The 23,095-nt window shown below is 33.5% G+C and overlaps 22 non-coding genes across 22 annotated transcripts; all 22 read left to right on the top strand.

Moving 5' to 3' along the window:
• The first annotated feature begins 1,254 nt into the window (after positions 1–1,254).
• TRNAL-AAG (transfer RNA leucine (anticodon AAG)) lies at positions 1,255–1,336 on the top strand. The gene has a single exon. It is a non-coding gene; the product is annotated as a tRNA-Leu (tRNA).
• Positions 1,337–1,598: 262 nt separating this feature from the next.
• Positions 1,599–1,680, top strand: TRNAL-UAG (transfer RNA leucine (anticodon UAG)). Its single transcript has one exon. It is a non-coding gene; the product is annotated as a tRNA-Leu (tRNA).
• A 1,704-nt stretch (positions 1,681–3,384) lies between these two features.
• On the top strand, positions 3,385–3,466 carry TRNAL-AAG (transfer RNA leucine (anticodon AAG)). Its single transcript has one exon. It is a non-coding gene; the product is annotated as a tRNA-Leu (tRNA).
• Positions 3,467–3,728: 262 nt separating this feature from the next.
• TRNAL-UAG (transfer RNA leucine (anticodon UAG)) lies at positions 3,729–3,810 on the top strand. The gene has a single exon. It is a non-coding gene; the product is annotated as a tRNA-Leu (tRNA).
• Positions 3,811–5,511: 1,701 nt separating this feature from the next.
• On the top strand, positions 5,512–5,593 carry TRNAL-AAG (transfer RNA leucine (anticodon AAG)). Its single transcript has one exon. It is a non-coding gene; the product is annotated as a tRNA-Leu (tRNA).
• A 262-nt stretch (positions 5,594–5,855) lies between these two features.
• TRNAL-UAG (transfer RNA leucine (anticodon UAG)) lies at positions 5,856–5,937 on the top strand. The gene has a single exon. It is a non-coding gene; the product is annotated as a tRNA-Leu (tRNA).
• Positions 5,938–7,639: 1,702 nt separating this feature from the next.
• Positions 7,640–7,721, top strand: TRNAL-AAG (transfer RNA leucine (anticodon AAG)). The gene has a single exon. It is a non-coding gene; the product is annotated as a tRNA-Leu (tRNA).
• Positions 7,722–7,983: 262 nt separating this feature from the next.
• On the top strand, positions 7,984–8,065 carry TRNAL-UAG (transfer RNA leucine (anticodon UAG)). The gene has a single exon. It is a non-coding gene; the product is annotated as a tRNA-Leu (tRNA).
• A 1,698-nt stretch (positions 8,066–9,763) lies between these two features.
• Positions 9,764–9,845, top strand: TRNAL-AAG (transfer RNA leucine (anticodon AAG)). The gene has a single exon. It is a non-coding gene; the product is annotated as a tRNA-Leu (tRNA).
• A 262-nt stretch (positions 9,846–10,107) lies between these two features.
• On the top strand, positions 10,108–10,189 carry TRNAL-UAG (transfer RNA leucine (anticodon UAG)). The gene has a single exon. It is a non-coding gene; the product is annotated as a tRNA-Leu (tRNA).
• A 1,701-nt stretch (positions 10,190–11,890) lies between these two features.
• On the top strand, positions 11,891–11,972 carry TRNAL-AAG (transfer RNA leucine (anticodon AAG)). The gene has a single exon. It is a non-coding gene; the product is annotated as a tRNA-Leu (tRNA).
• Positions 11,973–12,234: 262 nt separating this feature from the next.
• Positions 12,235–12,316, top strand: TRNAL-UAG (transfer RNA leucine (anticodon UAG)). The gene has a single exon. It is a non-coding gene; the product is annotated as a tRNA-Leu (tRNA).
• A 1,699-nt stretch (positions 12,317–14,015) lies between these two features.
• On the top strand, positions 14,016–14,097 carry TRNAL-AAG (transfer RNA leucine (anticodon AAG)). Its single transcript has one exon. It is a non-coding gene; the product is annotated as a tRNA-Leu (tRNA).
• A 262-nt stretch (positions 14,098–14,359) lies between these two features.
• Positions 14,360–14,441, top strand: TRNAL-UAG (transfer RNA leucine (anticodon UAG)). Its single transcript has one exon. It is a non-coding gene; the product is annotated as a tRNA-Leu (tRNA).
• Positions 14,442–16,143: 1,702 nt separating this feature from the next.
• On the top strand, positions 16,144–16,225 carry TRNAL-AAG (transfer RNA leucine (anticodon AAG)). The gene has a single exon. It is a non-coding gene; the product is annotated as a tRNA-Leu (tRNA).
• Positions 16,226–16,487: 262 nt separating this feature from the next.
• TRNAL-UAG (transfer RNA leucine (anticodon UAG)) lies at positions 16,488–16,569 on the top strand. Its single transcript has one exon. It is a non-coding gene; the product is annotated as a tRNA-Leu (tRNA).
• Positions 16,570–18,269: 1,700 nt separating this feature from the next.
• TRNAL-AAG (transfer RNA leucine (anticodon AAG)) lies at positions 18,270–18,351 on the top strand. Its single transcript has one exon. It is a non-coding gene; the product is annotated as a tRNA-Leu (tRNA).
• A 262-nt stretch (positions 18,352–18,613) lies between these two features.
• Positions 18,614–18,695, top strand: TRNAL-UAG (transfer RNA leucine (anticodon UAG)). Its single transcript has one exon. It is a non-coding gene; the product is annotated as a tRNA-Leu (tRNA).
• A 1,702-nt stretch (positions 18,696–20,397) lies between these two features.
• On the top strand, positions 20,398–20,479 carry TRNAL-AAG (transfer RNA leucine (anticodon AAG)). Its single transcript has one exon. It is a non-coding gene; the product is annotated as a tRNA-Leu (tRNA).
• A 262-nt stretch (positions 20,480–20,741) lies between these two features.
• On the top strand, positions 20,742–20,823 carry TRNAL-UAG (transfer RNA leucine (anticodon UAG)). Its single transcript has one exon. It is a non-coding gene; the product is annotated as a tRNA-Leu (tRNA).
• A 1,701-nt stretch (positions 20,824–22,524) lies between these two features.
• TRNAL-AAG (transfer RNA leucine (anticodon AAG)) lies at positions 22,525–22,606 on the top strand. The gene has a single exon. It is a non-coding gene; the product is annotated as a tRNA-Leu (tRNA).
• Positions 22,607–22,868: 262 nt separating this feature from the next.
• TRNAL-UAG (transfer RNA leucine (anticodon UAG)) lies at positions 22,869–22,950 on the top strand. The gene has a single exon. It is a non-coding gene; the product is annotated as a tRNA-Leu (tRNA).
• Positions 22,951–23,095: the final 145 nt, after the last annotated feature.

A 23,095-nucleotide genomic window follows, 5' to 3' on the forward strand; every position in this document is an offset into this window, starting at 1 on the left:
GTGAGCTAAGAGTGTTCATTTGGTACCATGGCCGAGCGGTCTAAGGCCACTAAGCTGCTAAAATAAAATATTGGTAGGTTAAAAAGTTCATCATCTGCCCTAGATTTTAAAACAGTTTATCATAATTTCAAGAGTCTTCTCAAAATGTAAAAATAATATGTAAAATTATAAACTATGAGCTATGGAGTCAAGGTAGAAATGTGGCTGAGCGGTCTAAGATGCTGCATTAAGGCTCCAGTCTGTTTGGAGGCATGGGTTCAAATTCCACTGCTGTCATAATTATTTTCAAGATAAAACGACTGTCATTGATGTCAAAGTGTTTTTCTCCACTAAACAGCAAGTCAATAATAAAACATCCTTTCTAATTAATATTGTCTGCTAATTTTGTACCTTTTTTAAATTTTTGTATTTTAAACACTTTTAACATGACACTTCTTTTCAAGTATTGATTTATAACTACACAATTTTTTCTTGTAATCTTAACTATATGATCCAGAACTCTGAGCTTTAGGTCAAAAGTATCCATGGGGTAGCAAGGGCGAGTGGTCTAAGGCACTGGATTTAGGTTCCAGTCTCTCTGGAGGTGTGGGTCTGAATCCCACTGCTTCCATAATGATTTTACTATGAAAATGTCAGTCAGTGATGGCAATGTGTTTTTCTCCACTAATAAGAAAATCAATAATAATAAAGTCCATTCTCCTCAACATCTGATCAATATGATCCAGATGCATTAGCTAAAAATCAGCAGTGTCTAAGGTGCTGGATTAAAGTTCCAGATTCTTTGGAGGAATTGGTTCAAAACCTACTGCCGCCATAATTATTTTCCCTGAGAAAAAATAAGTAATTGATGTCAAAGTGTTTTTTCTCTACTAAACAGCAAATGAATAATAAAAATATCCTTTCTCATTGATATTTTATGTCAATTTATGTACTTTTTTTAACCTTCCAAAACGTTTTGTACATAATTTAAACACTTTTTGCATTACACTTCTTTTTAAATATTGATTTAAAAAAATGTTTTTACTGTAACCTGAGCTATATGACCCAGATCTGTGAGCTAAGAGTGTCCATGTGGTACCATGGCCGAGCGGACTAAGGCCACTAAGTTGCTAAAGTAAAATATTGGAAGGTTGAAAAGTTCATCATCTGTCCTAGATTTTAAAACAGTTTATCACAATTTCAAGAGTCTTCTCAAACTTTAAAAATAATATGTAAAATAATAAACTATGACCTTTGGAGCCAAAATAGATATGTGGTAGCATGGCCGAGCGGTCTAAGGCGCTGGATTAAGGCTCCAGTCTCTTTGGAGGCGTGGGTTCAAATCCCACTGCTGCCATAATTATTTTCAAGAGAAAATGACATTTATTGATGTCAAACTGTTTTACTCTACTAAACAGCAAATCAATAATAAAAAATCCTTACTCATTAATATTGTCTACTAATTTTGTACCTTTTTTATGCTTCCTTAACTTTTTGTATTTTAAATACTTGTAACATGACACTTCTTTTCAAGTATTGATTTAAAACAACACATTTTTTCCCTGTAATCTCAACTGTATGATCCAGAACTATGAGCATTCGGTCAAACAGGTCCATGTGGTAGCATGGCCGAGCGGTCTAAGGCGCTGGATTTAGGCTCCAGTCTCTCTGGAGGCGTGGGTTCAAATCCCACTGCTGCCATAATGATTTTACTATGAAAACATCAGTCAGTGATGACAAAATGTTTTTCTCCACTAATAAGAAAAACAACAATAATAATAAAGACTTTTCTCCTCAATAGCTGATTGATATGATCCAGATGCATGAGCTAAAAATCAGCAGTGTCTAAGGTGCTGGATTAAGGTTCCAGTTTCTTTGGAGGCTTAGGATCAAAACCTACTGCCGCCATAATTATTTTTCCTAAGAAAAAATAAGTCATTGATGTCAAAGTGTTTTTCTTTACTAAACAGCAAATGAATAATAAAAAAATCCTTTCTCATTAATATTTTATGTCAATTGATGTACTTTTTTAACCTTCCAAAACATTTTGTACATAACTTAAACACTTTTGGTATGACACTTCTTTTTAAGAATTTATTTAAAACAAAAAAAAATGTTTGTACTGTAATCTGTGCTATATGGCCCAGATCTGTGAGCTAAGAGTGTTCATTTGGTACCATGGCCGAGCGGTCTAAGGCCACTAAGCTGCTAAAATAAAATATTGGTAGGTTAAAAAGTTCATCATCTGCCCTAGATTTTAAAACAGTTTATCATAATTTCAAAAGTCTTCTCAAAATGTAAAAATAATATGTAAAATTATAAACTATGAGCTATGGAGCCAAGGTAGAAATGTGGCTGAGCGGTCTAAGATGCTGCATTAAGGCTCCAGTCTGTTTGGAGGCATGGGTTCAAATTCCACTGCTGTCATAATTATTTTCAAGATAAAACGACTGTCATTGATGTCAAAGTGTTTTTCTCCACTAAACAGCAAGTCAATAATAAAAAATCCTTTCTAATTAATATTGTCTGCTAATTTTGTACCTTTTTTAAATTTTTGTATTTTAAACACTTTTAACATGACACTTCATTTCAAGTATTGATTTATAACTACACAATTTTTTCTTGTAATCTTAACTATATGATCCATAACTCTGAGCTTTGAGTCAAAAGTATCCATGGGGTAGCAAGGGCGAGTGGTCTAAGGCACTGGATTTAGGTTCCAGTCTCTCTGGAGGCGTGGGTCTGAATCCCACTGCTTCCATAATGATTTTACTATGAAAATGTCAGTCAGTGATGGCAATGTGTTTTTCTCCACTAATAAGAAAATCAATAATAATAAAGTCCTTTCTCCTCAACATCTGATCAATATGATCCAGATGCATTAGCTAAAAATCAGCAGTGTCTAAGGTGCTGGATTAAAGTTCCAGATTCTTTGGAGGAATTGGTTCAAAACCTACTGCCGCCATAATTATTTTCCCTGAGAAAAAATAAGTAATTGATGTCAAAGTGTTTTTTCTCTACTAAACAGCAAATGAATAATAAAAATATCCTTTCTCATTGATATTTTATGTCAATTTATGTACTTTTTTTAACCTTCCAAAACGTTTTGTACATAATTTAAACACTTTTTGCATTACACTTCTTTTTAAATATTGATTTAAAAAAATGTTTTTACTGTAACCTGAGCTATATGACCCAGATCTGTGAGCTAAGAGTGTCCATGTGGTACCATGGCCGAGCGGACTAAGGCCACTAAGTTGCTAAAGTAAAATATTGGAAGGTTGAAAAGTTCATCATCTGTCCTAGATTTTAAAACAGTTTATCACAATTTCAAGAGTCTTCTCAAACTTTAAAAATAATATGTAAAATAATAAACTATGACCTTTGGAGCCAAAATAGATATGTGGTAGCATGGCCGAGCGGTCTAAGGCGCTGGATTAAGGCTCCAGTCTCTTTGGAGGCGTGGGTTCAAATCCCACTGCTGCCATAATTATTTTCAAGAGAAAATGACATTTATTGATGTCAAACTGTTTTACTCTACTAAACAGCAAATCAATAATAAAAAATCCTTACTCATTAATATTGTCTACTAATTTTGTACCTTTTTTATGCTTCCTTAACTTTTTGTATTTTAAATACTTGTAACATGACACTTCTTTTCAAGTATTGATTTAAAACAACACATTTTTTCCCTGTAATCTCAACTGTATGATCCAGAACTGTGAGCATTCGGTCAAACAGGTCCATGTGGTAGCATGGCCGAGCGGTCTAAAGCGCTGGATTTAGGCTCCAGTCTCTCTGGAGGCGTGAGTTCAAATCCCACTGCTGCCATAATGATTTTACTATGAAAACATCAGTCAGTGATGACAAAATGTTTTTCTCCACTAATAAGAAAAACAATAATAATAAAGACTTTTCTCCTCAATAGCTGATTGATATGTTCCAGATGCATGAGCTAAAAATCAGCAGTGTCTAAGGTGCTGGATTAAGGTTCCAGTTTCTTTGGAGGCTTTGGATCAAAACCTACTGCCGCCATAATTATTTTTCCTAAGAAAAAATAAGTCATTGATGTCAAAGTGTTTTTCTTTACTAAATAGCAAATGAATAATAAAAAAATCCTTTCTCATTAATATTTTATGTCAATTGATGTACTTTTTTAACCTTCCAAAACATTTTGTACATAACTTAAACACTTTTGGTATGACACTTCTTTTTAAGAATTTATTTAAAACAAAAAAAAATGTTTGTACTGTAATCTGTGCTATATGGCCCAGATCTGTGAGCTAAGAGTGTTCATTTGGTACCATGGCCGAGCGGTCTAAGGCCACTAAGCTGCTAAAATAAAATATTGGTAGGTTAAAAAGTTCATCATCTGCCCTAGATTTTAAAACAGTTTATCATAATTTCAAAAGTCTTCTCAAAATGTAAAAATAATATGTAAAATTATAAACTATGAGCTATGGAGCCAAGGTAGAAATGTGGCTGAGCGGTCTAAGATGCTGCATTAAGGCTCCAGTCTGTTTGGAGGCATGGGTTCAAATTCCACTGCTGTCATAATTATTTTCAAGATAAAACGACTGTCATTGATGTCAAAGTGTTTTTCTCCACTAAACAGCAAGTCAATAATAAAAAATCCTTTCTAATTAATATTGTCTGCTAATTTTGTACCTTTTTTAAATTTTTGTATTTTAAACACTTTTAACATGACACTTCTTTTCAAGTATTGATTTATAACTACACAATTTTTTCTTGTAATCTTAACTATATGATCCATAACTCTGAGCTTTGAGTCAAAAGTATCCATGGGGTAGCAAGGGCGAGTGGTCTAAGGCACTGGATTTAGGTTCCAGTCTCTCTGGAGGCGTGGGTCTGAATCCCACTGCTTCCATAATGATTTTACTATGAAAATGTCAGTCAGTGATGGCAATGTGTTTTTCTCCACTAATAAGAAAATCAATAATAATAAAGTCCTTTCTCCTCAACATCTGATCAATATGATCCAGATGCATTAGCTAAAAATCAGCAGTGTCTAAGGTGCTGGATTAAAGTTCCAGATTCTTTGGAGGAATTGGTTCAAAACCTACTGCCGCCATAATTATTTTCCCTGAGAAAAAATAAGTAATTGATGTCAAAGTGTTTTTTCTCTACTAAACAGCAAATGAATAATAAAAATATCCTTTCTCATTGATATTTTATGTCAATTTATGTACTTTTTTTAACCTTCCAAAACGTTTTGTACATAATTTAAACACTTTTTGCATTACACTTCTTTTTAAATATTGATTTAAAAAAATGTTTTTACTGTAACCTGAGCTATATGACCCAGATCTGTGAGCTAAGAGTGTCCATGTGGTACCATGGCCGAGCGGACTAAGGCCACTAAGTTGCTAAAGTAAAATATTGGAAGGTTGAAAAGTTCATCATCTGTCCTAGATTTTAAAACAGTTTATCACAATTTCAAGAGTCTTCTCAAACTTTAAAAATAATATGTAAAATAATAAACTATGACCTTTGGAGCCAAAATAGATATGTGGTAGCATGGCCGAGCGGTCTAAGGCGCTGGATTAAGGCTCCAGTCTCTTTGGAGGCGTGGGTTCAAATCCCACTGCTGCCATAATTATTTTCAAGAGAAAATGACATTTATTGATGTCAAACTGTTTTACTCTACTAAACAGCAAATCAATAATAAAAAATCCTTACTCATTAATATTGTCTACTAATTTTGTACCTTTTTTATGCTTCCTTAACTTTTTGTATTTTAAATACTTGTAACATGACACTTCTTTTCAAGTATTGATTTAAAACAACACATTTTTTCCCTGTAATCTCAACTGTATGATCCAGAACTGTGAGCATTCGGTCAAACAGGTCCATGTGGTAGCATGGCCGAGCGGTCTAAAGCGCTGGATTTAGGCTCCAGTCTCTCTGGAGGCGTGAGTTCAAATCCCACTGCTGCCATAATGATTTTACTATGAAAACATCAGTCAGTGATGACAAAATGTTTTTCTCCACTAATAAGAAAAACAATAATAATAAAGACTTTTCTCCTCAATAGCTGATTGATATGTTCCAGATGCATGAGCTAAAAATCAGCAGTGTCTAAGGTGCTGGATTAAGGTTCCAGTTTCTTTGGAGGCTTTGGATCAAAACCTACTGCCGCCATAATTATTTTTCCTAAGAAAAAATAAGTCATTGATGTCAAAGTGTTTTTCTTTACTAAATAGCAAATGAATAATAAAAAAATCCTTTCTCATTAATATTTTATGTCAATTGATGTACTTTTTTAACCTTCCAAAACATTTTGTACATAACTTAAACACTTTTGGTATGACACTTCTTTTTAAGAATTTATTTAAAACAAAAAAAAATGTTTGTACTGTAATCTGTGCTATATGGCCCAGATCTGTGAGCTAAGAGTGTTCATTTGGTACCATGGCCGAGCGGTCTAAGGCCACTAAGCTGCTAAAATAAAATATTGGTAGGTTAAAAAGTTCATCATCTGCCCTAGATTTTAAAACAGTTTATCATAATTTCAAAAGTCTTCTCAAAATGTAAAAATAATATGTAAAATTATAAACTATGAGCTATGGAGCCAAGGTAGAAATGTGGCTGAGCGGTCTAAGATGCTGCATTAAGGCTCCAGTCTGTTTGGAGGCATGGGTTCAAATTCCACTGCTGTCATAATTATTTTCAAGATAAAACGACTGTCATTGATGTCAAAGTGTTTTTCTCCACTAAACAGCAAGTCAATAATAAAAAATCCTTTCTAATTAATATTGTCTGCTAATTTTGTACCTTTTTTAAATTTTTGTATTTTAAACACTTTTAACATGACACTTCTTTTCAAGTATTGATTTATAACTACACAATTTTTTCTTGTAATCTTAACTATATGATCCATAACTCTGAGCTTTGAGTCAAAAGTATCCATGGGGTAGCAAGGGCGAGTGGTCTAAGGCACTGGATTTAGGTTCCAGTCTCTCTGGAGGCGTGGGTCTGAATCCCACTGCTTCCATAATGATTTTACTATGAAAATGTCAGTCAGTGATGGCAATGTGTTTTTCTCCACTAATAAGAAAATCAATAATAATAAAGTCCTTTCTCCTCAACATCTGATCAATATGATCCAGATGCATTAGCTAAAAATCAGCAGTGTCTAAGGTGCTGGATTAAAGTTCCAGATTCTTTGGAGGAATTGGTTCAAAACCTACTGCCGCCATAATTATTTTCCCTGAGAAAAAATAAGTAATTGATGTCAAAGTGTTTTTTCTCTACTAAACAGCAAATGAATAATAAAAAATATCCTTTCTCATTGATATTTTATGTCAATTTATGTACTTTTTTTAACCTTCCAAAACGTTTTGTACATAATTTAAACACTTTTTGCATTACACTTCTTTTCAAATATTGATTTAAAAAAATGTTTTTACTGTAACCTGAGCTATATGACCCAGATCTGTGAGCTAAGAGTGTCCATGTGGTACCATGGCCGAGCGGACTAAGGCCACTAAGTTGCTAAAGTAAAATATTGGAAGGTTGAAAAGTTCATCATCTGTCCTAGATTTTAAAACAGTTTATCACAATTTCAAGAGTCTTCTCAAACTTTAAAAATAATATGTAAAATAATAAACTATGACCTTTGGAGCCAAAATAGATATGTGGTAGCATGGCCGAGCGGTCTAAGGCGCTGGATTAAGGCTCCAGTCTCTTTGGAGGCATGGGTTCAAATCCCACTGCTGCCATAATTATTTTCAAGAGAAAATTACATTTATTGATGTCAAACTGTTTTACTCTACTAAACAGCAAATCAATAATAAAAAATCCTTACTCATTAATATTGTCGACTAATTTTGTACCTTTTTTATGCTTCCTTAACTTTTTGTATTTTAAATACTTGTAACATGACACTTCTTTTCAAGTATTGATTTAAAACAACACATTTTTTCCCTGTAATCTCAACTGTATGATCCAGAACTATGAGCATTCGGTCAAGCAGGTCCATGTGGTAGCATGGCCGAGTGGTCTAAGGCGCTGGATTTAGGCTCCAGTCTCTCTGGAGGCGTGGTTTCAAATCCCACTGCTGCCATAATGATTTTACTATGAAAACATCAGTCAGTGATGACAAAATGTTTTTCTCCACTAATAAGAAAAACAATAATAATAAAGACTTTTCTCCTCAATAGCTGATTGATATGATCCAGATGCATGAGCTAAAAATCAGCAGTGTCTAAGGTGCTGGATTAAGGTTCCAGTTTCTTTGGAGGCTTTGGATCAAAACCTACTGCCGCCATAATTATTTTTCCTAAGAAAAAATAAGTCATTGATGTCAAAGTGTTTTTCTTTACTAAACAGCAAATGAATAATAAAAAAATCCTTTCTCATTAATATTTTATGTCAATTGATGTACTTTTTTAACCTTCCAAAACATTTTGTACATAACTTAAACACTTTTGGTATGACACTTCTTTTTAAGAATTTATTTAAAACAAAAAAAAATGTTTGTACTGTAATCTGTGCTATATGGCCCAGATCTGTGAGCTAAGAGTGTTCATTTGGTACCATGGCCGAGCGGTCTAAGGCCACTAAGCTGCTAAAATAAAATATTGGTAGGTTAAAAAGTTCATCATCTGCCCTAGATTTTAAAACAGTTTATCATAATTTTAAGTCTTCTCAAAATGTAAAAATAATATGTAAAATTATAAACTATGAGCTATGGAGTCAAGGTAGAAATGTGGATGAGCGGTCTAAGATGCTGCATTAAGGCTCCAGTCTGTTTGGAGGCATGGGTTCAAATTCCACTGCTGTCATAATTATTTTCAAGATAAAACGACTGTCATTGATGTCAAAGTGTTTTTCTCCATTAAACAGCAAGTCAATAATAAAAAATCATTTCTAATTAATATTGTCTGCTAATTTTGCACCTTTTTTAAATTTTTGTATTTTAAACACTTTTAACATGACACTTCTTTTCAAGTATTGATTTATAACTACACAATTTTTTCTTGTAATCTTAACTATATGATCCAGAACTCTGAGCTTTGAGTCAAAAGTATCCATGGGGTAGCAAGGGCGAGCGGTATAAGGCACTGGATTTAGGGTCCAGTCTCTCTGGAGGCGTGGGTCTGAGTCCCACTGCTTCCATAATGATTTTACTATGAAAATGTCAGTCAGTGATGGCAAAGTGTTTTTCTCCACTAATAAGAAAATCAATAATAATAAAGTCCTTTCTCCTCAACATCTGATCAATATGATCCAGATGCATTAGCTAAAAATCAGCAGTGTCTAAGGTGCTGGATTAAAGTTCCAGATTCTTTGGAGGAATTGGTTCAAAACCTACTGCCGCCATAATTATTTTCCCTGAGAAAAAATAAGTAATTGATGTCAAAGTGTTTTTTCTCTACTAAACAGCAAATGAATAATAAAAATATCCTTTCTCATTGATATTTTATGTCAATTTATGTACTTTTTTAACCTTCCAAAACGTTTTGTACATAATTTAAACACTTTTTGCATTACACTTCTTTTTAAATATTGATTTAAAAAAATGTTTTTACTGTAACCTGAGCTATATGACCCAGATCTGTGAGCTAAGAGTGTCCACGTGGTACCATGACCGAGCGGTCTAAGGCCACTAAGTTGCTAAAGTAAAATATTGGAAGGTTGAAAAGTTCATCATCTGTCCTAGATTTTAAAACAGTTTATCACAATTTCAAGAGTCTTCTCAAACTTTAAAAATAATATGTAAAATAATAAACTATGACCTTTGGAGCTAAAATAGATATGTGGTAGCATGGCCGAGCGGTCTAAGGCGCTGGATTAAGGCTCCAGTCTCTTTGGAGGCGTGGGTTCAAATCCCACTGCTGCCATAATTATTTTCAAGAGAAAATGACATTTATTGATGTCAAACTGTTTTACTCTACTAAAAAGCAAATCAATAATAAAAAATCCTTACTCATTAATATTGTCTACTAATTTTGTACCTTTTTTATGCTTCCTTAACTTTTTGTATTTTAAATACTTGTAACATGACACTTCTTTTCAAGTATTGATTTAAAACAACACATTTTTTCCCTGTAATCTCAACTGTATGATCCAGAACTGTGAGCATTCGGTCAAACAGGTCCATGTGGTAGCATGGCCGAGCGGTCTAAGGCACTGGATTTAGGCTCCAGTCTCTCTGGCGGCGTGGGTTCAAATCCCACTGCTGCCATAATGATTTTACTATGAAAACATCAGTCAGTGATGACAAAATGTTTTTCTCCACTAATAAGAAAAACAATAATAATAAAGACTTTTCTCCTCAATAGCTGATTGATATGATCCAGATGCATGAGCTAAAAATCAGCAGTGTCTAAGGTGCTGGATTAAGGTTCCAGTTTCTTTGGAGGCTTTGGATCAAAACCTACTGCCGCCATAATTATTTTTCCTAAGAAAAAATAAGTCATTGATGTCAAAGTGTTTTTCTTTACTAAACAGCAAATGAATAATAAAAAAATCCTTTCTCATTAATATTTTATGTCAATTGATGTACTTTTTTAATCTTCCAAAACATTTTGTACATAACTTAAACACTTTTAGTATGACACTTCTTTTTAAGAATTTATTTAAAACAAAAAAAAATGTTTGTACTGTAATCTGTGCTATATGGCCCAGATCTGTGAGCTAAGAGTGTTCATTTGGTACCATGGCCGAGCAGTCTAAGGCCACTAAGCTGCTAAAATAAAATATTGGTAGGTTAAAAAGTTCATCATCTGCCCTAGATTTTAAAACAGTTTATCATAATTTCAAGAGTCTTCTCAAAATGTAAAAATAATATGTAAAATTATAAACTATGAGCTATGGAGTCAAGGTAGAAATGTGGATGAGCGGTCTAAGATGCTGCATTAAGGCTCCAGTCTGTTTGGAGGCATGGGTTCAAATTCCACTGCTGTCATAATTATTTTCAAGATAAAACGACTGTCATTGATGCCAAAGTGTTTTTCTCCATTAAACAGCAAGTCAATAATAAAAAATCATTTCTAATTAATATTGTCTGCTAATTTTGCACCTTTTTTAAATTTTTGTATTTTAAACACTTTTAACATGACACTTCTTTTCAAGTATTGATTTATAACTACACAATTTTTTCTTGTAATCTTAACTATATGATCCAGAACTCTGAGCTTTGAGTCAAAAGTATCCATGGGGTAGCAAGGGCGAGCGGTATAAGGCACTGGATTTAGGGTCCAGTCTCTCTGGAGGCGTGGGTCTGAGTCCCACTGCTTCCATAATGATTTTACTATGAAAATGTCAGTCAGTGATGGCAAAGTGTTTTTCTCCACTAATAAGAAAATCAATAATAATAAAGTCCTTTCTCCTCAACATCTGATCAATATGATCCAGATGCATTAGCTAAAAATCAGCAGTGTCTAAGGTGCTGGATTAAAGTTCCAGATTCTTTGGAGGAATTGGTTCAAAACCTACTGCCGCCATAATTATTTTCCCTGAGAAAAAATAAGTAATTGATGTCAAAGTGTTTTTTCTCTACTAAACAGCAAATGAATAATAAAAATATCCTTTCTCATTGATATTTTATGTCAATTTATGTACTTTTTTTAACCTTCCAAAAGTTTTGTACATAATTTAAACACTTTTTGCATTACACTTCTTTTTAAATATTGATTTAAAAAAATGTTTTTTACTGTAACCTGAGCTATATGACCCAGATCTGTGAGCTAAGAGTGTCCATGTGGTACCATGGCCGAGCGGTCTAAGGCCACTAAGTTGCTAAAGTAAAATATTGGAAGGTTGAAAAGTTCATCATCTGTCCTAGATTTTAAAACAGTTTATCACAATTTCAAGAGTCTTCTCAAACTTTAAAAATAATATGTAAAATAATAAACTATGACCTTTGGAGCTAAAATAGATATGTGGTAGCATGGCCGAGCGGTCTAAGGCACTGGATTAAGGCTCCAGTCTCTTTGGAGGCGTGGGTTCAAATCCCACTGCTGCCATAATTATTTTCAAGAGAAAATGACATTTATTGATGTCAAACTGTTTTACTCTACTAAACAGCAAATCAATAATAAAAAATCCTTACTCATTAATATTGTCTACTAATTTTGTACCTTTTTTATGCTTCCTTAACTTTTTGTATTTTAAATACTTGTAACATGACACTTCTTTTCAAGTATTGATTTAAAACAACACATTTTTTCCCTGTAATCTCAACTGTATGATCCAGAACTGTGAGCATTCGGTCAAACAGGTCCATGTGGTAGCATGGCCGAGCGGTCTAAGGCGCTGGATTTAGGCTCCAGTCTCTCTGGAGGCGTGGGTTCAAATCCCACTGCTGCCATAATGATTTTACTATGAAAACATCAGTCAGTGATGACAAAATGTTTTTCTCCACTAATAAAAAAAACAATAATAATAAAGACTTTTCTCCTCAATAGCTGATTGATATGATCCAGATGCATGAGCTAAAAATCAGCAGTGTCTAAGGTACTTGATTAAGGTTCCAGTTTCTTTGGAGGCTTTGGATCAAAACCTACTGCCGCCATAATTATTTTTCCTAAGAAAAAATAAGTCATTGATGTCAAAGTGTTTTTCTTTACTAAACAGCAAATGAATAATAAAAAATCCTTTCTCATTAATATTTTATGTCAATTGATGTACTTTTTTAACCTTCCAAAACATTTTGTACATAACTTAAACACTTTTGGTATGACACTTCTTTTTAAGAATTTATTTAAAACAAAAAAAAAATGTTTGTACTGTAATCTGTGCTATATGGCCCAGATCTGTGAGCTAAGAGTGTTCATTTGGTACCATGGCCGAGCGGTCTAAGGCCACTAAGCTGCTAAAATAAAATATTGGTAGGTTAAAAAGTTCATCATCTGCCCTAGATTTTAAAACAGTTTATCATAATTTCAAGTCTTCTCAAAATGTAAAAATAATATGTAAAATTATAAACTATGAGCTATGGAGTCAAGGTAGAAATGTGGCTGAGCGGTCTAAGATGCTGCATTAAGGCTCCAGTCTGTTTGGAGGCATGGGTTCAAATTCCACTGCTGTCATAATTCTTTTCAAGATAAAACGACTGTCATTGATGTCAAAGTGTTTTTCTCCACTAAACAGCAAGTCAATAATAAAAAATCCTTTCTAATTAATATTGTCTGCTAATTTTGTACCTTTTTTAAATTTTTGTATTTTAAACACTTTTAACATGACACTTCTTTTCAAGTATTGATTTATAACTACACAATTTTTTCTTGTAATCTTAACTATATGATCCAGAACTCTGAGCTTTGAGTCAAAAGTATCCATGGGGTAGCAAGGGCGAGTGGTCTAAGGCACTGGATTTAGGTTCCAGTCTCTCTGGAGGCGTGGGTCTGAATCCCACTGCTTCCTTAATGATTTTACTATAAAAATGTCAGTCAGTGATGGCAATGTGTTTTTTCTCCACTAATAAGAAAATCAATAATAATAAAGTCCTTTCTCCTCAACATCTGATCAATATGATCCAGATGCATTAGCTAAAAATCAGCAGTGTCTAAGGTGCTGGATTAAAGTTCCAGATTCTTTGGAGGAATTGGTTCAAAACCTACTGCCGCCATAATTATTTTCCCTGAGAAAAAATAAGTAATTGATGTCAAAGTGTTTTTTCTCTACTAAACAGCAAATGAATAATAAAAATATCCTTTCTCATTGATATTTTATGTCAATTTATGTACTTTTTTAACCTTCCAAAACGTTTTGTACATAATTTAAACACTTTTTGCATTACACTTCTTTTTAAATATTGATTTAAAAAAATGTTTTTACTGTAACCTGAGCTATATGACCCAGATCTGTGAGCTAAGAGTGTCCATGTGGTACCATGGCCGAGCGGTCTAAGGCCACTAAGTTGCTAAAGTAAAATATTGGAAGGTTGAAAAGTTCATCATCTGTCCTAGATTTTAAAACAGTTTATCACAATTTCAAGAGTCTTCTCAAACTTTAAAAATAATATGTTAAATAATAAACTATGACCTTTGGAGCCAAAATAGATATGTGGTAGCATGGCCGAGCGGTCTAAGGCGCTGGATTAAGGCTCCAGTCTCTTTGGAGGCGTGGGTTCAAATCCCACTGCTGCCATAATTTTTTTCAAGAGAAAATGACATTTATTGATGTCAAACTGTTTTACTCTACTAAACAGCAAATCAATAATAAAAAATCCTTACTCATTAATATTGTCTTCTAATTTTGTACCTTTTTTATGCTTCCTTAACTTTTTGTATTTTAAATACTTGTAACATGACACTTCTTTTCAAGTATTGATTTAAAACAACACATTTTTTCACTGTAATCTCAACTGTATGATCCAGAACTGTGAGCATTCGGTCAAACAGGTCCATGTGGTAGCATGGCCGAGCGGTCTATGGCGCTGTATTTAGGCTCCAGTCTCTCTGGAGGCGTGGGTTCAAATCCCACTGCTGCCATAATGATTTTACTATGAAAACATCAGTCAGTGATGACAAAATGTTTTTCTCCACTAATAAGAAAAACAATAATAATAAAGACTTTTCTCCTCAATAGCTGATTGATATGATCCAGATGCATGAGCTAAAAATCAGCAGTGTCTAAGGTGCTGGATTAAGGTTCCAGTTTCTTTGGAGGCTTTGGATCAAAACCTACTGCCGCCATAATTATTTTTCCTAAGAAAAAATAAGTCATTGATGTCAAAGTGTTTTTCTTTACTAAACAGCAAATGAATAATAAAAAAATCCTTTCTCATTAATATTTTATGTCAATTGATGTACTTTTTTAACCTTCCAAAACATTTTGTACATAACTTAAAACACTTTTGGTATGACACTTCTTTTTAAGTATTTATTTAAAACAAAAAAAAATGTTTGTACTGTAATCTGTGCTATATGGCCCAGATCTGTGAACTAAGAGTGTTCATTTGGTACCATGGCCGAGCGGTCTAAGGCCACTAAGCTGCTAAAATAAAATATTGGTAGGTTAAAAAGTTCATCATCTGCCCTAGATTTTAAAACAGTTTATCATAATTTCAAGAGTCTTCTCAAAATGTAAAAATAATATGTAAAATTATAAACTATGAGCTATGGAGTCAAGGTAGAAATGTGGCTGAGCGGTCTAAGATGCTGCATTAAGGCTCCAGTCTGTTTGGAGGCATGGGTTCAAATTCCACTGCTGTCATAATTCTTTTCAAGATAAAACGACTGTCATTGATGTCAAAGTGTTTTTCTCCACTAAACAGCAAGTCAATAATAAAAAATCCTTTCTAATTAATATTGTCTGCTAATTTTGTACCTTTTTTAAATTTTTGTATTTTAAACACTTTTAACATGACACTTCTTTTCAAGTATTGATTTATAACTACACAATTTTTTCTTGTAATCTTAACTATATGATCCAGAACTCTGAGCTTTGAGTCAAAAGTATCCATGGGGTAGCAAGGGCGAGTGGTCTAAGGCACTGGATTTAGGTTCCAGTCTCTCTGGAGGCGTGGGTCTGAATCCCACTGCTTCCTTAATGATTTTACTATAAAAATGTCAGTCAGTGATGGCAATGTGTTTTTTCTCCACTAATAAGAAAATCAATAATAATAAAGTCCTTTCTCCTCAACATCTGATCAATATGATCCAGATGCATTAGCTAAAAATCAGCAGTGTCTAAGGTGCTGGATTAAAGTTCCAGATTCTTTGGAGGAATTGGTTCAAAACCTACTGCCGCCATAATTATTTTCCCTGAGAAAAAATAAGTAATTGATGTCAAAGTGTTTTTTCTCTACTAAACAGCAAATGAATAATAAAAATATCCTTTCTCATTGATATTTTATGTCAATTTATGTACTTTTTTAACCTTCCAAAACGTTTTGTACATAATTTAAACACTTTTTGCATTACACTTCTTTTTAAATATTGATTTAAAAAAATGTTTTTACTGTAACCTGAGCTATATGACCCAGATCTGTGAGCTAAGAGTGTCCATGTGGTACCATGGCCGAGCGGTCTAAGGCCACTAAGTTGCTAAAGTAAAATATTGGAAGGTTGAAAAGTTCATCATCTGTCCTAGATTTTAAAACAGTTTATCACAATTTCAAGAGTCTTCTCAAACTTTAAAAATAATATGTTAAATAATAAACTATGACCTTTGGAGCCAAAATAGATATGTGGTAGCATGGCCGAGCGGTCTAAGGCGCTGGATTAAGGCTCCAGTCTCTTTGGAGGCGTGGGTTCAAATCCCACTGCTGCCATTATTTTTTTCAAGAGAAAATGACATTTATTGATGTCAAACTGTTTTACTCTACTAAACAGCAAATCAATAATAAAAAATCCTTACTCATTAATATTGTCTTCTAATTTTGTACCTTTTTTATGCTTCCTTAACTTTTTGTATTTTAAATACTTGTAACATGACACTTCTTTTCAAGTATTGATTTAAAACAACACATTTTTTCACTGTAATCTCAACTGTATGATCCAGAACTGTGAGCATTCGGTCAAACAGGTCCATGTGGTAGCATGGCCGAGCGGTCTATGGCACTGTATTTAGGCTCCAGTCTCTCTGGAGGTGTGGGTTCAAATCCCACTGCTGCCATAATGATTTTACTATGAAAACATCAGTCAGTGATGACAAAATGTTTTTCTCCACTAATAAGAAAAACAATAATAATAAAGACTTTTCTCCTCAATAGCTGATTGATATGATCCAGATGCATGAGCTAAAAATCAGCAGTGTCTAAGGTGCTGGATTAAGGTTCCAGTTTCTTTGGAGGCTTTGGATCAAAACCTACTGCCGCCATAATTATTTTTCCTAAGAAAAAATAAGTCATTGATGTCAAAGTGTTTTTCTTTACTAAACAGCAAATGAATAATAAAAAAATCCTTTCTCATTAATATTTTATGTCAATTGATGTACTTTTTTAACCTTCCAAAACATTTTGTACATAACTTAAACACTTTTGGTATGACACTTCTTTTTAAGAATTTATTTAAAACAAAAAAAAATGTTTGTACTGTAATCTGTGCTATATGGCCCAGATCTGTGAGCTAAGAGTGTTCATTTGGTACCATGACCGAGCGGTCTAAGGCCACTAAGCTGCTAAAATAAAATATTGGTAGGTTAAAAAGTTCATCATCTGCCCTAGATTTTAAAACAGTTTATCATAATTTCAAGAGTCTTCTCAAAATGTAAAAATAATATGTAAAATTATAAACTATGAGCTATGGAGTCAAGGTAGAAATGTGGCTGAGCGGTCTAAGAAGCTGCATTAAGGCTACAGTCTGTTTGGAGGCATGGGTTCAAATTCCACTGCTGTCATAATTATTTTCAAGATAAAACGACTGTCATTGATGTCAAAGTGTTTTTCTCCACTAAACAGCAAGTCAATAATAAAAAATCCTTTCTAATTAATATTGTCTGCTAATTTTGCACCTTTTTAAAATTTTTGTATTTTAAACACTTTTAACATGACACTTCTTTTCAAGTATTGATTTATAACTACACAATTTTTTCTTGTAATCTTAACTATATGATCCAGAACTCTGAGCTTTGAGTCAAAAGTATCCATGGGGTAGCAAGGGCGAGCGGTCTAAGGCACTGGATTTAGGGTCCAGTCTCTCTGGAGGCGTGGGTCTGAGTCCCACTGCTTCCATAATGATTTTACTATGAAAATGTCAGTCAGTGATGGCAATGTGTTTTTCTCCACTAATAAGAAAATCAATAATAATAAAGTCCTTTCTCCTCAACATCTGATCAATATGATCCAGATGCATTAGCTAAAAATCAGCAGTGTCTAAGGTGCTGGATTAAAGTTCCAGATTCTTTGGAGGAATTGGTTCAAAACCTACTGCCGCCATAATTATTTTCCCTGAGAAAAAATAAGTAATTGATGTCAAAGTGTTTTTTCTCTACTAAACAGCAAATGAATAATAAAAATATCCTTTCTCATTGATATTTTATGTCAATTTATGTACTTTTTTAACCTTCCAAAACGTTTTGTACATAATTTAAACACTTTTTGCATTACACTTCTTTTTAAATATTGATTTAAAAAAATGTTTTTACTGTAACCTGAGCTATATGACCCAGATCTGTGAGCTAAGAGTGTCCATGTGGTACCATGGCCGAGCGGTCTAAGGCCACTAAGTTGCTAAAGTAAAATATTGGAAGGTTGAAAAGTTCATCATCTGTCCTAGATTTTAAAACAGTTTATCACAATTTCAAGAGTCTTCTCAAACTTTAAAAATAATATGTTAAATAATAAACTATGACCTTTGGAGCCAAAAAAGATATGTGGTAGCATGGCCGAGCGGTCTAAGACGCTGGATTAAGGCTCCAGTCTCTTTGGAGGCGTGGGTTCAAATCCCACTGCTGCCATAATTATTTTCAAGAGAAAATGACATTTATTGATGTCAAACTGTTTTACTCTACTAAACAGCAAATCAATAATAAAAAATCCTTACTCATTAATATTGTCTACTAATTTTGTACCTTTTTTATGCTTCCTTAACTTTTTGTATTTTAAATACTTGTAACATGACACTTCTTTTCAAGTATTGATTTAAAACAACACATTTTTTCACTGTAATCTCAACTGTATGATCCAGAACTGTGAGCATTCGGTCAAACAGGTCCATGTGGTAGCATGGCCGAGCGGTCTAAGGCGCTGGATTTAGGCTCCAGTCTCTCTGGAGGCGTGGGTTCAAATCCTACTGCTGCCATAATGATTTTACTATGAAAACATCAGTCAGTGATGACAAAATGTTTTTCTCCACTAATAAGAAAAACAATAATAATAAAGACTTTTCTCCTCAATAGCTGATTGATATGATCCAGATGCATGAGCTAAAAATCAGCAGTGTCTAAGGTGCTGGATTAAGGTTCCAGTTTCTTTGGAGGCTTTGGATCAAAACCTACTGCCGCCATAATTATTTTTCCTAAGAAAAAATAAGTCATTGATGTCAAAGTGTTTTTCTTTACTAAACAGCAAATGAATAATAAAAAAATCCTTTCTCATTAATATTTTATGTCAATTGATGTACTTTTTTAACCTTCCAAAACATTTTGTACATAACTTAAACACTTTTGGTATGACACTTCTTTTTAAGAATTTATTTAAAACAAAAAAAAAATGTTTGTACTGTAATCTGTGCTATATGGCCCAGATCTGTGAGCTAAGAGCGTTCATTTGGTACCATGGCCGAGCGGTCTAAGGCCACTAAGCTGCTAAAATAAAATATTGGTAGGTTAAAAAGTTCATCATCTGCCCTAGATTTTAAAACAGTTTATCATAATTTCAAGAGTCTTCTCAAAATGTAAAAATAATATGTAAAATTATAAACTATGAGCTATGGAGTCAAGGTAGAAATGTGGCTGAGCGGTCTAAGATGCTGCATTAAGGCTCCAGTCTGTTTGGAGGCATGGGTTCAAATTCCACTGCTGTCATAATTATTTTCAAGATAAAACGACTGTCATTGATGTCAAAGTGTTTTTCTCCACTAAACAGCAAGTCAATAATAAAAAATCCTTTCTAATTAATACTGTCTGCTAATTTTGCACCTTTTTAAAATTTTTGTATTTTAAACACTTTTAACATGACACTTCTTTTCAAGTATTGATTTATAACTACACAATTTTTTCTTGTAATCTTAACTATATGATCCAGAACTCTGAGCTTTGAGTCAAAAGTATCCATGGGGTAGCAAGGGCGAGCGGTCTAAGGCACTGGATTTAGGGTCCAGTCTCTCTGGAGGCGTGGGTCTGAGTCCCACTGCTTCCATAATGATTTTACTATGAAAATGTCAGTCAGTGATGGCAATGTGTTTTTCTCCACTAATAAGAAAATCAATAATAATAAAGTCCTTTCTCCTCAACATCTGATCAATATGATCCAGATGCATTAGCTAAAAATCAGCAGTGTCTAAGGTGCTGGATTAAAGTTCCAGATTCTTTGGAGGAATTGGTTCAAAACCTACTGCCGCCATAATTATTTTCCCTGAGAAAAAATAAGTAATTGATGTCAAAGTGTTTTTTCTCTACTAAACAGCAAATGAATAATAAAAATATCCTTTCTCATTGATATTTTATGTCAATTTATGTACTTTTTTAACCTTCCAAAACGTTTTGTACATATTTTAAACGCTTTTTGCATTACACTTCTTTTTAAATATTGATTTAAAAAAATGTTTTTTACTGTAACCTGAGCTATATGACCCAGATCTGTGAGCTAAGAGTGTCCATGTGGTACCATGGCCGAGCGGTCTAAGGCCACTAAGTTGCTAAAGTAAAATATTGGAAGGTTGAAAAGTTCATCATCTGTCCTAGATTTTAAAACAGTTTATCACAATTTCAAGAGTCTTCTCAAACTTTAAAAATAATATGTAAAATAATAAACTATGACCTTTGGAGCCAAAATAGATATGTGGTAGCATGGCCGAGCGGTCTAAGGCGCTGGATTAAGACTCCAGTCTCTTTGGAGGCGTGGGTTCAAATCCCACTGCTGCCATAATTATTTTCAAGAGAAAATGACATTTATTGATGTCAAACTGTTTTACTCTACTAAACAGCAAATCAATAATAAAAAATCCTTACTCATTAATATTGTCTACTAATTTTGTACCTTTTTTATGCTTCCTTAACTTTTTGTATTTTAAATACTTGTAACATGACACTTCTTTTCAAGTATTGATTTAAAACAACACATTTTTTCCCTGTAATCTCAACTGTATGATCCAGAACTGTGAGCATTCGGTCAAACAGGTCCATGTGGTAGCATGGCCGAGCGGTCTAAGGCGCTGGATTTAGGCTCTAGTCTCTCTGGAGGCGTGGGTTCAAATCCCACTGCTGCCATAATGATTTTACTATGAAAACATCAGTCAGTGATGACAAAATGTTTTTCTCCACTAATAAGAAAAACAATAATAATAAAGACTTTTCTCCTCAATAGCTGATTGATATGTTCCAGATGCATGAGCTAAAAATCAGCAGTGTCTAAGGTGCTGGATTAAGGTTCCAGTTTCTTTGGAGGCTTTGGATCAAAACCTACTGCCGCCATAATTATTTTTCCTAAAAAAAAATAAGTCATTGATGTCAAAGTGTTTTTCTTTACTAAACAGCAAATGAATAATAAAAAAATCCTTTCTCATTAATATTTTATGTCAATTGATGTACTTTTTTAACCTTCCAAAACATTTTGTACATAACTTAAACTCTTTTGGTATGACACTTCTTTTTAAGAATTTATTTAAAACAAAAAAAAATGTTTGTACTGTAATCTGTGCTATATGGCCCAGATCTGTGAGCTAAGAGTGTTCATTTGGTACCATGGCCGAGCGGTCTAAGGCCACTAAGCTGCTAAAATAAAATATTGGTAGGTTAAAAAGTTCATCATCTGCCCTAGATTTTAAAACAGTTTATCATAATTTCAAAAGTCTTCTCAAAATGTAAAAATAATATGTAAAATTATAAACTATGAGCTATGGAGCCAAGGTAGAAATGTGGCTGAGCAGTCTAAGATGCTGCATTAAGGCTCCAGTCTGTTTGGAGGCATGGGTACAAATTCCACTGCTGTCATAATTATTTTCAAGATAAAACGACTGTCATTGATGTCAAAGTGTTTTTCTCCACTAAACAGCAAGTCAATAATAAAAAATCCTTTCTAATTAATATTGTCTGCTAATTTTGTACCTTTTTTAAATTTTTGTATTTTAAACACTTTTAACATGACACTTCTTTTCAAGTATTGATTTATAACTACACAATTTTTTCTTGTAATCTTAACTATATGATCCATAACTCTGAGCTTTGAGTCAAAAGTATCCATGGGGTAGCAAGGGCGAGTGGTCTAAGGCACTGGATTTAGGTTCCAGTCTCTCTGGAGGCGTGGGTCTGAATCCCACTGCTTCCATAATGATTTTACTATGAAAATGTCAGTCAGTGATGGCAATGTGTTTTTCTCCACTAATAAGAAAATCAATAATAATAAAGTCCTTTCTCCTCAACATCTGATCAATATGATCCAGATGCATTAGCTAAAAATCAGCAGTGTCTAAGGTGCTGTATTAAAGTTCCAGATTCTTTGGAGGAATTGGTTCAAAACCTACTGCCGCCATAATTATTTTCCCTGAGAAAAAATAAGTAATTGATGTCAAAGTGTTTTTTCTCTACTAAACAGCAAATGAATAATAAAAATATCCTTTCTCATTGATATTTTATGTCAATTTATGTACTTTTTTTAACCTTCCAAAACGTTTTGTACATAATTTAAACACTTTTTGCATTACACTTCTTTTTAAATATTGATTTAAAAAAATGTTTTTACTGTAACCTGAGCTATATGACCCAGATCTGTGAGCTAAGAGTGTCCATGTGGTACCATGGCCGAGCGGTCTAAGGCCACTAAGTTGCTAAAGTAAAATATTGGAAGGTTGAAAAGTTCATCATCTGTCCTAGATTTTAAAACAGTTTATCACAATTTCAAGAGTCTTCTCAAACTTTAAAAATAATATGTAAAATAATAAACTATGACCTTTGGAGCCAAAATAGATATGTAGTAGCATGGCCGAGCGGTCTAAGGCACTGGATTAAGGCTCCAGTCTCTTTGGAGGCGTGGGTTCAAATCCCACTGCTGCCATAATTATTTTCAAGAGAAAATGACATTTATTGATGTCAAACTGTTTTACTCTACTAAACAGCAAATCAATAATAAAAAATCCTTACTCATTAATATTGTCTACTAATTTTGTACCTTTTTTATGCTTCCTTAACTTTTTGTATTTTAAATACTTGTAACATGACACTTCTTTTCAAGTATTGATTTAAAACAACACATTTTTTCCCTGTAATCTCAACTGTATGATCCAGAACTGTGAGCATTTGGTCAAACAGGTCCATGTGGTAGCATGGCTGAGCGGTCTAAGGCGCTAGATTTAGGCTCCAGTCTCTCTGGAGGCGTGGGTTCAAATCCCACTGCTGCCATAATGATTTTACTATGAAAACATCAGTCAGTGATGACAAAATGTTTTTCTCCACTAATAAGAAAAACAATAATAATAAAGACTTTTCTCCTCAATAGCTGATTGATATGATCCAGATGCATGAGCTAAAAATCAGCAGTGTCTAA

The sequence above is a fragment of the Pseudophryne corroboree genome, chromosome 3, assembly GCF_028390025.1.
Source record: "Pseudophryne corroboree isolate aPseCor3 chromosome 3, aPseCor3.hap2, whole genome shotgun sequence".
NCBI classification, from domain to species: domain Eukaryota; kingdom Metazoa; phylum Chordata; class Amphibia; order Anura; family Myobatrachidae; genus Pseudophryne; species Pseudophryne corroboree.